The sequence below is a fragment of the Equus przewalskii genome, chromosome 2 (genome assembly GCF_037783145.1).
Source record: "Equus przewalskii isolate Varuska chromosome 2, EquPr2, whole genome shotgun sequence".
NCBI classification, from domain to species: Eukaryota; Metazoa; Chordata; class Mammalia; order Perissodactyla; family Equidae; genus Equus; species Equus przewalskii.
The window spans coordinates 32,491,880-32,504,420 of NC_091832.1; the positions used below are offsets into that span (position 1 = coordinate 32,491,880).

Below are 12,541 nucleotides of genomic sequence, written 5' to 3' on the forward strand. Positions count from 1 at the left end.
CCCAAGCCCCCCAGTACATAGTTGTATATTCTTCGTTGTGGGTCCTTCTAGCCGGGGCATGTGGGACGCTGCCTGAGCATGGCTGGACGAGCAGTGCCACGTCCGCGCCCAGGATTGGAACCGAGGAAACACTGGGCCACCTGCAGCGGAGCGCTTGAACTTAACCACTCGGCCACGGGGCCAGCCCCAAAAATCTTTTTTTAATAAAGTAAATCTCCATATGTTGACAGCAAAAGACCTCTAAGACTTATTGGACAAGAAAAAAAATATACTAAACATGCATAATATATATTTTGTGTAAATAAAAAGAGGGATGTGTGTGCATGTGCACAGGTATGCATTATCAGCTTACATATGTGTAGTTCCTATTTTCTGGAAGGATACCTAAGAAACTGTTAATGGGAAAAGTCTTTAAATTTTCCTTTTATACCATTTTATACTGTTGGACTTTTCTATCCACATGCAAGTATATCTTTTACCCTAAAAAATGTAACAGGAGTTACCTAGGAAGTGAGATTATGGACCATTTTTGGCTTTTTTTCATACTTTTTCTGTACCAAATGAATCTAAGAAATGTTATTTTAAATTGTAAGATAAAGATGAAAAAAAGCAAAAGGAGAACATCTTGCACACAGGAGATTCTCAAGAGATGCTTGTTGAATTAACATTTCCAGACATGATGGAAAAAAACCAAGATTACAGGGACAGAAATCCAAGGCTCAGATTCTAGCTCCACCACTTATTGGCCATGTTGCTTAACTGCTGGGTCCCAGTTTTCTCATCTATAAAGCACATATATTTACATGAAAAGGTAAACTCACATGACAGTTAGGATTAAATGAATCATGCATGCATATGGTCCAGATCCGGGCACACAGTCAAGCATCCTAATAAAACATTCTAAAGGTTGGAGGTGTAGTAGTAATCTTCATACCAAAGAGCTTCTTAACATTTGCCCGAGTAGAAGGCATTACACGAACACACAGAGGGAATATAAAGCCCAACTTATACCACTCTTTCTACAGCTTTCTCAAGCCAACATCAAGCTTAAGAGACCGGGGACCTCAGGGTAATCTGTGGCATGTCTGTGATGAACTTTCCTACTAAATCGGTGGTTCTCAACCACGGGCAACTGGGCATTCTAAGAGTAACATTTAACACTGATAAAGGAGTTAGTAACCCCAAGAAGGTCAGAGTATCTCCAGTACCTTAGTCTGTTCTAAACTAAACAGGGGACATTTGGTAATGTCTGGAGACATTCTTGGTTGTCACATCTACCAGGGTGTTACTAGCATCTAGAGAGTGGAGGCTGGGGATGCTTCTAAACATCCTATAATGCAGAGGACAAGCCGCTACAAAAAAGAATTATCTGGCCCAAAATCAAGGTTGAGAAAATCTGTGCTAAGTTCGCTCAACTCAGGGAAACTGAGCTGTCTCGCCATAAAATCCCTAAGGTGACAATTTTGGGTCCACCTGGAAACTTGGGTCCTCTACTTGCAAGCTAATTCTAGATCATGGAAGCAGCCGAGAAACTGGCGCAGGCCAGGAAATTCCTTAACACCAAGAGTTCTTGATCCCTGCAGCCTAAAGGAAATGCCTTCAGAATGTCCCGAACAAACTAAATTGCTGGAGACACTGTGAGCCTCTCGGGGTTACTAATTCCTTTGTCAACGTTCAATTTTACTCCTAGAATTTAGAAAAGCTTAACCTCGTCAATAAAAGGAATGGTTCACTCCTCCGTATGTTCACTATCCCCAAGACACTACACGTTTCTGCATCCTCCTGCTTTGGGCCAAGGTGTGCCTTGTGTCCATTAATCTCCTATGCCTAACGTCAATTAAAATGTACTTCCCTAACTTGGCTATTTCCTCTCTTCTTTGCTTTTAATACATTTTTAAAAATAAGAAATGTGCTTTCTTAGTGTTATCTTAAAAGCAGATACCGAAAGATGACTAGTTTTTCTCTAGCATTTCTAACAATATATTTGATGGCTTCTTCCTCTCTCCTCAAAAACTATATATTTCCTTAAAACTTGGCTTTATATTTATATCCTGGCATCTAGAACAGTCCTGAAGGCACAGGAAGTACTAAACAGACATCAGCAGATTAAACATGACTTCCAGCAAGGAGCTAACCAACCCTTTGCCCAAAAGATTAGTTTCCGAGTTGGCACTGCGTTTGTTGCAGGAGCAGATGTACAAATCCAGGAGCCAGGCCACAGAGGCAGAAAGGCTCCTGGACACGGCGTCATACTGGGGAAGCAGCTGCTGTTTACTCTCTGTCTGTCACAGCCACAGCTCCGGCTCTGTCTCAGCTGTTAACCAAAGTACAGGTCTCTGCACACAGAAAGTCAAGATGACCTGTTTCAGGAAAAGCAGAAGAGAACTGTCAGAGGGTTTAGAGTGACTTCTCTTGCAGGAAGACAAGCCGTAGAACAAAGGCGACAGAAATGGAGAAAACACATGGAACAGCTCTGCAGCAGAGTTACTTACCTCTGCTGACCCTATTGTACTCCCTTCTCTTTTGTCCAATTTAAATTCTGACTTTGAAAACAAAGGCCAGGCCTGTTCCTATTCCCCAGCTCAGCAAACGCCACAGCCGTAGTTCTTATCTCTGCCTCACATCTACCCCTGATAATCATCTCACCTTTCTCAAATGCTGACTGCTAAGAGCTGAACTGGTAAAGCACCAGAGGACATTTTTATTAAGGACCAAACTTTAATATTTCAAGGACAACCCAAAGGAATTACCGGTGGGATTACAGAAGCTCCCCTTCATGCCACCACAACAAGAATCAAGATTTCTGATAGTTATAGCAATTACTTCTTTGGATACATAAAAATAATATATTCAAGCATGTCACAAAGTGCAAAAAAAGGAGGCATTCAGCAGAGCAAAAACAAGCAGCACGCTGATTGTCCTAAGAAGAGAGAAGAGAAACTCCTTCTGGAGTTCAGTCCCAGGAAATAGAGCTGCCTCAGCCAAAAAGAGGTCCAGACAGGGGTTCTGATTGATTCTTATTACAACCAAAGGCAAGCTCAAAGAAGGACGAGGTTCAGATTCCCAGGACGGCAGCTGGATCTTCCATCAGAGAACCTTTGGTTACTTCTCACACGTAGACTGAGAAAGAAGCGAGCAGCGAGATTTAGCCAGTGATCCTAACCCCAGGCTGACATCTCTGCGCCCGAGCTCGGAGCTCCTCCGGCAGGACAGCCTGGAATTGCTCCTGCACCAGCATTTCCACAATCTGCTCCTTTGTGTGAATATCGGGTCTCAGCCACTGTCCAGCAAGCTCCTGGAGATGTCTGAGGACCTCCCTGGGCCCAGCCGCATCCTCATAGCGGAACTTCCTGAACCTCTGCCTGGAGACTGCAGCATTGGGAGGGTTCCTTCGCGGCGTGGGCTCCAGGTCCTCGACAGAGTCCTCATCACGGCTCTCTGGTGGAAGCCCAGAAGGCTCTCGTGGAACCTGGATCTGGGGAGGCCCTATTAGGACAACTTCCGGCTCCTCAGCCATTATCTCATTTGGCGACGACCTTATTTGATCATTATGGACGTCTCTATTTCCTTGTGTTTCTGGGTACCCTTCAGTCTCCATTCTGGAACTCTGGAAAAGGATGTCTCAGACTCCTAGGCATAAAGAGGAAAGTCAGAGTCAGCAAAAACAGACCACAAACGCTATTAAAACCACCTTGATCTCATGGATCTGGTCCAGACCTGGGTTCCATCGGCTTTCCAATCATAACAGGGTTTCTTAAAAAAGCCACTAGAAATTCTGTTTTTGTTTCCTCTTGCTGGATCAATTGACACAATTGAAAAAACATGTCACTGGTTTACCAAAATGGAAAAATGTAGATTCTCAAAGCAGAAAGAATGAAGAACACTGGCCTTGCTAGCTGGAGAATCTTTCATCTGTTTCTTTCCTCCATTACAAAGTATTTTAAATTACGTTAAAACAGAAAAACCACATATGCACATGATCTGTAGGGGAGAAAATCTTTAAAATCATGGGTGTTTGCTTCCTCCAACCATTTTTATGGAGCATTTGCTACATCCAAAAGCAAATTATAAAGAAGTGCTAAAATAGAGGAGAAAAAGTTCTGTTCATTTACATCTGCTCTGCTGTCTTTTCTCCCTCCTCCCATCCCTTTGAGACAATGAAAGAAGAGTAAGTGTTCAAAAGCACTTTAGGAGCTACCATCAGGGTGGAGCCTAAGGCTAAAAAGAAAAAAGAAAAGAAAAAGAAAAAGCCTCTGTATTAAGATGAAGACCCTAAGCTCCTTCCATCAGTGGATCAGTGTACAGGAAGCTGAACTTGTCAGAATCCTAGTAGCAGAGACTTCCAACTCTGGATGCTTCACAGTTCCAGGATTAGCAAACCAGATGTGGTGGGAGGAAGGGGGGCAAATTAAATATCTGCAAAATGCCAGGAAAAAAGCCTTAGCTTCATTTGGATTAGGGCCCCATCCAAAAGAGGGTTATTTACAGGAAAACCACATCCTATGTTTGTTTAAAAAAAAAAAAAAGACTTCAAATGACAGTATAGAAATGACTAAATCAATTTCCACATCAGAGTATGTCCAAACAAAGAGTATAACCCCTACGATGTAGTCATTTTTCAAGGATCATCTCTGTTTTCATTAACACCCTCTCCCCCAGGAACTAATCCTTCCCTAGTCTGCGATGGCAGAAGCGTTGAGATTTAAAATCCCTCCTCTCTCAGAGATTCTCTCAAATCTGTTTCCTGGGCAACAAATGACAGCAGCCAACAAACACCAACACTGACCAGCTGCCCAGCATTAACTAGTTCTCAGGTCCCAATCACCTCTTCTCTAAACATCACCTGACCCATTTTCTAGCAGCCTTGAATTGATCTAGACCCCCTAGCTGGGATATTTTTGGAGTACACCAATTCTCATATTATCTGGGTTTTTGCTCAAGCAACAAGGTGTGCGCATTCCCAAAATTAGTAAGTTGTTACTAACCCAGGGGTGATGAGAAGGACAAAAGCAGAATATCCCCATAAATCAGGGATGCCTTAGAGAAAACAGAATTATTTAGTCAAGGAAAGGCTGGATGAAACACTGTGGGAAAGCAGAATCTTAGGGACAACCTAAGTGACTATCAACAGGGAAATGATTAAATAAAGTATCGTCAGCCATTCACTGCAATACTGTGCTGCCTTGTAAAGAATGAAGTAGGCCTCTGAGTGCTGATAATGTAAAGATGGCCATAACACATCACCATGTGACCAGGGTGCCAATCAATATGTGTAGTATGATCACATCTGAGAAAACTTAAAATACATACACATAAACACATATGACCTGATCCATCCACAAACAATATTTGGAAGGTTATCAAAGAATTTAACCGCATTTATTTCTGAGGGGCAGGAACAGTAAAAGAGGGAAACACTTTTCAGCTTACATCTTTCTCCGTTGTTTTCTTTTTAACTACAACTATGCATTACTTTCATAACAACTCAAGAGGGAGAAAACCTTTCAGGCTCTCCCCTCCTGCCCAAAACCTTTCTGAGCAAAAACCCCTAAACCATTTAGGAAAACACCCTTTTATTAATTCTTTTAGTTTCCAGCACCAGAGGTCTTTACAACCCGGCTTCTAGGAACAGTTTCAATTGTCAGTAGGTCAGTTCTCAAGGTTGGCTGTGAAAGATGGACCAGCTCCATGATCTACCCGGCCCATAAACCTATCAGCTTTAGAAGACCACCTGCCGGACAGAACGCTTACCCACACCAGGTAGTAACGCCAGTTCACTGAGCACTTATTTCCTATCTGACACTGCGCTGAGCGTTTTACAAACATTCTCCTCTACGTGACCGCCTCAGCGACTCAGGTTCGATTCCTGATGCGACTCTCTACTGCCCCAGTTGTCGCCATCAACAACAGGAGCCGCCGCTACCATTTGTTGAATCTTCCCGGCCAGACAGTCCGCAGAAGCTGTCCCTCCTTTAACCTTCCCGATCACCCCGTAGGACAGTTACTGTCATTTCCATTCACAGATAAGCAAACTGGGGCTCGAGGAAAGGGGACCTGCCAAGGTCACAAGGCTAGGAGGTGGTGGGACCACTCACCCGAGTGAAAAAAAAAATCCCCGACGTCTAGGCGGGGAGCGGAGCCGACTCCTCCCCCGAGAGGGGCGCGGCTCAGAGGGCCCGGGTCGGGCGGAAAAGGTGCTTCTGGGGCTCGAGCGCTGGGCCCTCCTCCTCCTCCGGAGCCGAAGCAGCTCGCAGACCCCGAGGCCTGGGCCGCCCGCTCCCAACAGCCCGTGCCCGGAGGGCAGGAGCGGAGCGCTCACCTGCGCAGGTGCCACCTCCGAGGGGGCGGGGCGGGGACAGCTCACGAGGACGCTCGGAAACCCACCAGCGGCTCCAGGAAAAGGAAACCACCTCCGCCGCGGAGCCCCGCAGCCCGCCGCCGGAAGCGGAAGTGCGCCCGCCCGGAAGCGGGCGTGGGCGGGAGCTAGGGTGGGGCCGGGCCTCTCTAGGCCTCGGCGGGGGTCCGCGGCTCCCTGGCACTCACCAGGGCTGGTCTCCTGGCCTTCGGCCGTCCTCGGGCCTGCGCACCGTGCGGGGCTTCGGGTGCAGACGAGGCAGCTTTTCCGCCTCGGGGAAGTTCTCTGTCGTTTGAGCCGCAGTTTGCGCAGCTGCAGAATAGAAAGATGAAGCGGGCACTGAGACGCTAGGAGCCCGGCGGCCGCTGACTCAGCGCCCCGCCCTGAGCTTACGCCCCGGGGCCTTTGCACCGCCCAGAGGAGAGAAACCGAAGCAGAGTGCGGGTGGCTCCTGTCTGGAGGCGGTGGTCCTGAAGGGCGCCCCGCGTTGTCACTCCGCATCAGGCAGTGGCACAGTCTCCCAGGGCAGGTCGTCCTACCTCAGTGTACCCAGACAGAAGTGGGCATGTGCCCGTGGGGGTTGACAGTCTGTCCCGGGGGAGACCGCGTGTATATAGGAGGCTCAGCCTTAACTCTGTGTGCCTCTTGCCCCAAGACTTTCCAATTGCTGGTGGTTAGGAACTGAAGTTTTGAAGTCAGAGTGAGCCGGTTTGAGTCCCGGCGCTCAGGTTAAATAGCACAGCCTGTAAGAGGAAGTGCAGAGATGCTAGCCAAGGCACCTCCTACCTCGCTCTCAACCCAGACAGGGAGGGGACTGGGCCTTTAGGGCGGCTGTCGGGTGGCTCATCCCACTCTCCTTCCAACGGGGTTATCCAAATAGGAGGGGCAGGAGAATTAAAAGGCCTTTTTGCTGAGTTATCACCCCAGAGCCAGTGTCCCAGGGGAAGGGAAGATACGTCCTTTGTCTACACTGCCACTGCTGCTCAGTAAACTCCTAGATGACCAGGTACTCCGCCTGGTGGTTGGAGAACTGGGGCTCCTTGCTATGGCCCCACCCATACTTCCCCTAGGGACCGTGGGCCCTTCCCCCAATCACTCCTATAGCCTCGTTTCCACCGTTCACCTCCTCTCAGCCTTAGTTTGCCCATCTGTAAAATGAGAGAGTTGGACTAGATTAAGGACTTTAAATTGTTCCCCCCAACTCCCAACTCTTAGATTCCTTGGGGATGCTTCAAAAACTGTGCGGGGTTGGAGGACAGCACTTTGGGTTCCACAGCAGCTCCAATTTTATAGATTTATAAATTTATTTAAAAAGTCTATATGTTGTGGCTCTGCACGTAAGATTATTGTATCACTCAGGATAAAATGTAAACTTTGTACTTAGCCACACCTCCCTCATCTTTCCCCACCCTCCTGTTCACTCACTCTGCTCCAGGCACACTGACCTTGTTAATTTGCAAACCCCACAGGCTCACCTCCACCTCTTAGGTGATCTCTGCATTTTTTTTTTTTTTTTTTTAAGGAAGGTTAGCCCTGAGCTAAGGTCTGTACCCCTCTTCCTCTGTTTTATATGTGGGACGCCTGCCACAGCATGGCTTGATAAGCAGTGCATAGGTCCCTGCCCAGGATCTGAACCAGTGAAACCAGGGCTGCCGAAGCAGAGCGTGCTAACTTCACCGCTATGCCACCAGGCTGGCCCCTGGTGATCTCTGTAATGCTCTTTCCTGAGATCTGTTTGTCCAGATTCTCACTCAAATGTAGCCTCTCCAGAGAGACTTCTCTGCCCGCCCTTCTGAAGGCACCCATCCAGTCCCTTTATAGCCTGTTATCTGTTTTTGTTATTGCCTGTTTATTTTCTATCTCGTCCACTAGAAGCAGGGCCCACAAGGCCAAGGACCTTCATTGTCCTGTCACCATGCCTCCAGCGCCGAAAGCTGAACATAGGCTGGGTAAACATTTGTTGAATGAATCAATGAGTGAATGAATGAACAGAAGCTTGAATTTTATAATAAAACCAATCTGATAAAGACCACCAGGGACACAAGTGTGGTTTAACAAAATTAGGTTTATTAACTTGATGCCACAAACACCCAGAGGTACCATGGGGTATCTTACTAAATAAAAGAAGAAGTAGGGTTATCATAGGATTGGGGAAAGAGTGGAATTTAGGTGAAGTTGAAGTGAAACTTTGATAGGCTCAAAGCAAATCTGGCTGTGTGGACAGGAGGTAACCTCTGGCTTAGGCTGAGAGGTAGACTCATAGTCCTGTTTCCTTGGATACCACAAAGTTAAGATAAATATAGACTGTTGTGTCAAAAAACCCCATATCTGAAGCTCTGTGCCTGAGTTGGTAATCCAAGCTGCTTCTCTGTGTCAAATCTCGCTCCGACCCACTAGATAAGGGAATATTCCATTCTCACTGACACGATTTCAACAGCAAAGTTTCTCAGCACTATGTGTTGGTGTTAATTGACAAAGAAGGTTTGACAGAGTCACATTGGACAGGAATCCCTTGATGCCTCAGTCATCTGAGTGTAAGGACCATCAAGAGCTCCCATCTTCCCATCCCACTGTGAGTGCAGCTCCCTGGGCCCCCCATCACTCTGGCCTTCATTAGAACACAGAGTCAGGTTTCCCCCTGCTTGGGTGTACCTGTCAGCTTCCCAGCCAGGCTGTGGGCTCATCAAGGACCTGGCCCAAGTTTGGGTCATTTTCCTCTGCCCGCGCCTGGCACAGAATAACAGCAGGTGCTCAGTCCATGTTCACTGAATCTCACTGTTGATAGGTTTTCTAAATGCAAAGAAAAAGAAGTGGAGGGAAGCAAATCAGGATGACAGCAGCAGCTGCATAGGAGAGGCGGGAATGGGGGTGATTTTGAACAGTATTTCCCAAAGTACAAGTTTCCAAAACGTAGCCAATATTAATGTTCTGAAAAAGGAAAAGAGAATGGAATTGTGACTCTTTTCAGACTAAAAAAATGAATTATCTTCACTTTAATGATTTTAAAATGAGAACTAGAGCCAGCCATGATGGTCTAATGGTTACAGTTCGGCGCTCTCTGCTTCGGTGGCCCAGGTTCAGTTCCAGGGCACAGAACCTCACCACTGGTCTGTCACTAGCCATGCAGCGGTGGCTCACACAGAAGAACTAGAAGGACTTACAACTACAATATACAACTATGTACTGGGGCTTTGAGGAGAAAAAAAAAAGAAGGAGAGGAAGATTGGCAACAGATGTTAGCTCACGGCGAATCTCTCCCGAAAAAAAAAAAAAGAGCTAAATTGTTGACATCATGTGATTAAAAAGAGAGCATTGCAATGCTGGTCCCTTATCATTTTTAAAAAAGAATAGAAGTGTTGACATTGTGCTTTTTCAGAAAATGGATTGTTCATAATTTAGAAAACAAAAACAAAGAATTGTTGGCATTGACACTCTCAAATCATTACTCAAAAGTATAATTTTTTTTTAAAGATTTTATTTTTTTCCTTTTTCTCCCCAAAGCCCCCTGGTACATAGTTGTATATTCTTCGTTGTGGGTCCTTCTAGTTATGGCACGTGGGACGCTGCCTCAGCGTGGTTTGATGAGCAGTGCAATGTCCTCACCCAGGATTCGAACCAACAAAACACTGGGCCACCTGCAGCGGAGTGAGTGAACTTAACCACTCGGCCACGGGGCCAGCCCCCTCAAAAGTATAATTTTTGACTATATGGTTTTTAAAGGATTTGAATTGTTGAGACTTGGAGATTAAAGAAAAGAAATTGAATTATTGATCGAATTGTTGGCACTTTCAGGCAAGATTTCCTCACTCTCTGTTGCACTCTCTGTGCAGGAGAAGGTGTCATAGCAGTTCTCAGCCTCCTGGCAAGGCTGGGTGGAATTTTACACTTCTGACTGCCCTTTATCCTAAAACTGTTTTGGAAAATTGTCCAAGGGCCTTTCCCTGACCCATTGGGAAGAATTAGATGCTCACCTTTTGCAACCCTGCTGTGCCTTGGGAACACCTGACAGATACATGTGTCACCCAGCAGGGTCTGTCTGACTCAATACAAATGATTAACATATGCGGGTTCCAGAATTTCTCGCATCCTCCCCCACAACCCTGTGATACAGAGGTCTCGGCTCTGCTTGACTCAGTTCTTTCCTTGCCCTCTGGCCTTGCCAGACCAGTTCTTGGGCTTTTGTGGGAGCCAGAGCGGGGGTGAGGGCCAGAGGAGAGTTTTGGTGGGGGAGGGTTGAGATACCAGGAGTGGTTTTAGGAGAAAAGTGGGGGGCAGTTTAGTGTACAGAGACAGCGGCTGGGAAAGGGAAAAAAGGGAATTTTAAGAAGTATTGTTGAGGCGCAGCCCCAGTGGCCTAATGGTTAAGTTTGCCGTGCTCTGCTTTGGCAGCCAGGGTTCCATTCCGGGCACAGACCTACACCACTTGTCTGTCCCTGGCCATGCTGTGGCAGTGGCTCGCATACAGAAAGTGGAAGATTGGCAGTAGATGTTAGGTCAGGGTAAATTTTCCTCAGCAAAAAAAAAGAAAAAAACAAAAAAGAAGTATTGTTGATACAATCATTTTGGAGAGCAATTTGGCAGTTGGTAAAGTTGAAAATGAGCACACCCGCCCACCCAGCAATTCCGTTTCTCAGGGTATACCCTAGAGAAATTCACACATGTGCACCTGGAGGTGTGTTCAAGGACATTCATTGAAGCACTATTTGTAATCACAAAAAATCGGCCTTGCTGTAACTGTCCATCAGAAGGGGAAAAAGGGTAAATAACTAGTGATGTTGTGCAATGGGATACTCTACAAAACCAGCAGCAATGAACTGCGGATAGATAAACGAGCATGGAGAGACCTCAGAAACATCGTGTTAGGTGAAGGAAACAGATTGCAAAATAATCCATACAGATAAAGCCATTTTAAAAACCAAAACAATGCAGTACAGTGTTTATGGATGTTTATATATGTGATAAAAATATAACAGCATGGGGTAGAAGGATAAACACCAAAGTCATTTTATCAGTCGGGCTAGGTTAGGGCCACCATAACAAACACCCTAAATCATAGTGGCTTGTAACAGAGTTTATTTCTTGCTTGTGCTACATGTCCATCAGGGGTCAGCAGAGGCCTGCTCCACGTCTCCCCACTCTGGGACCAGGCTGACCTGTAGCCATCAGTTGCCATGGCAAAGGGAAAGAGAGGTCGGCAAATGGTCCTGTCTCTCAAATCTTCACCTTGGCCAGATCAAGCCACATGGCCAAAGCCAACTCCAACGGGGCAGGCGGGAGCTATCCTTTTTTTTTTTTTTTTGAGGAAGATTAGCCCTGAGCTAACTGCTGCCAATCCTCCTTTTTTTGCTGAGGAAGACTGGCCCTGAGCTAACATCTGTGCCCATCTTCCTCTACTTTACATGTGGGATGCCTGCCACAGCATGGTGTGCCAAACAGTGCCGTGTCCGCACCCGGGATCCGAACCAGCAAACTCTGGGTTGCCGAAGCAGAATGTGCGCACTTAGCCGCTGTGCCACCGGGCCAGCCCCAGGAGCTATCCTTTTATGTACCCCAAAGGAAAAGCAGTAATACTGGGTGGACTACCCCACACCCGTGAAGACGATGACCTCTGGGAAGAGTACACGGAGACTCCACCTTAGCTATTGTTATTATTTTAGAAAATATAAAGCAAAAATGTGAAATTTGTTCATTCTAGAAGGAAGCTACAAGGTGTTTCCTCTATTATTCTCCATGTTGTATCTTCTAAACTTTTCAAAACCAGAAGTATAATTTTTTTCTTTCTGACTCTATTTTTTATTTTTATTTATTTTTTTTCCTGCTTTTTCTCCACAAATCCCCCAAGTACGTAGTTGTATATTTTAGTTGTGAGTCCCTCTAGTTGTGGTATGTGGGACGCCACCTCAGCGTGGCCTAATGAGCAGTGCCATCCGAACCGGCGAAACCCTGGGCTGCCAAAGTGGAGCGTGTGAACCTAACCACTGGGCCACGGGGCCAGCCCCTAGAAGTATAATTTTTAAGGAGAGGGTGCAATAGAAGAACATCAGTGTTAAAAAATTATATATATGTGTGTGTCCTTGCTAGGACTGTGTTTCTTTTCACAGTATTCAGGAGAAACATGAGTAAAGGAATTCAGTCGCTTTATGTTGCTTTTGGCTGCATGGTGGCGGTCTTTTGGACCTCAGCGAC

The 12,541-nt window shown here is 46.3% G+C and overlaps 1 long non-coding RNA gene across 2 annotated transcripts; it reads right to left on the minus strand.

The window, feature by feature from the left end:
* Positions 1-625: 625 nt before the first annotated feature.
* On the minus strand, positions 626-7,059 carry LOC103558481 (uncharacterized). Of its 2 annotated transcripts, none has more exons than XR_546733.2 (3): positions 6,320-6,458; positions 2,751-3,630; positions 626-2,360 (listed from the first exon to the last, which is right to left on the minus strand). It is a non-coding gene; the product is annotated as an uncharacterized lncRNA (long non-coding RNA). The 2 variants fall into 2 exon arrangements; XR_011534376.1 differs by lacking the exon at positions 626-2,360 and adding an exon at positions 6,895-7,059 and having other exon boundaries at positions 2,699-3,630; positions 6,320-6,667.
* Between the last annotated feature and the right edge of the window lie 5,482 nt (positions 7,060-12,541).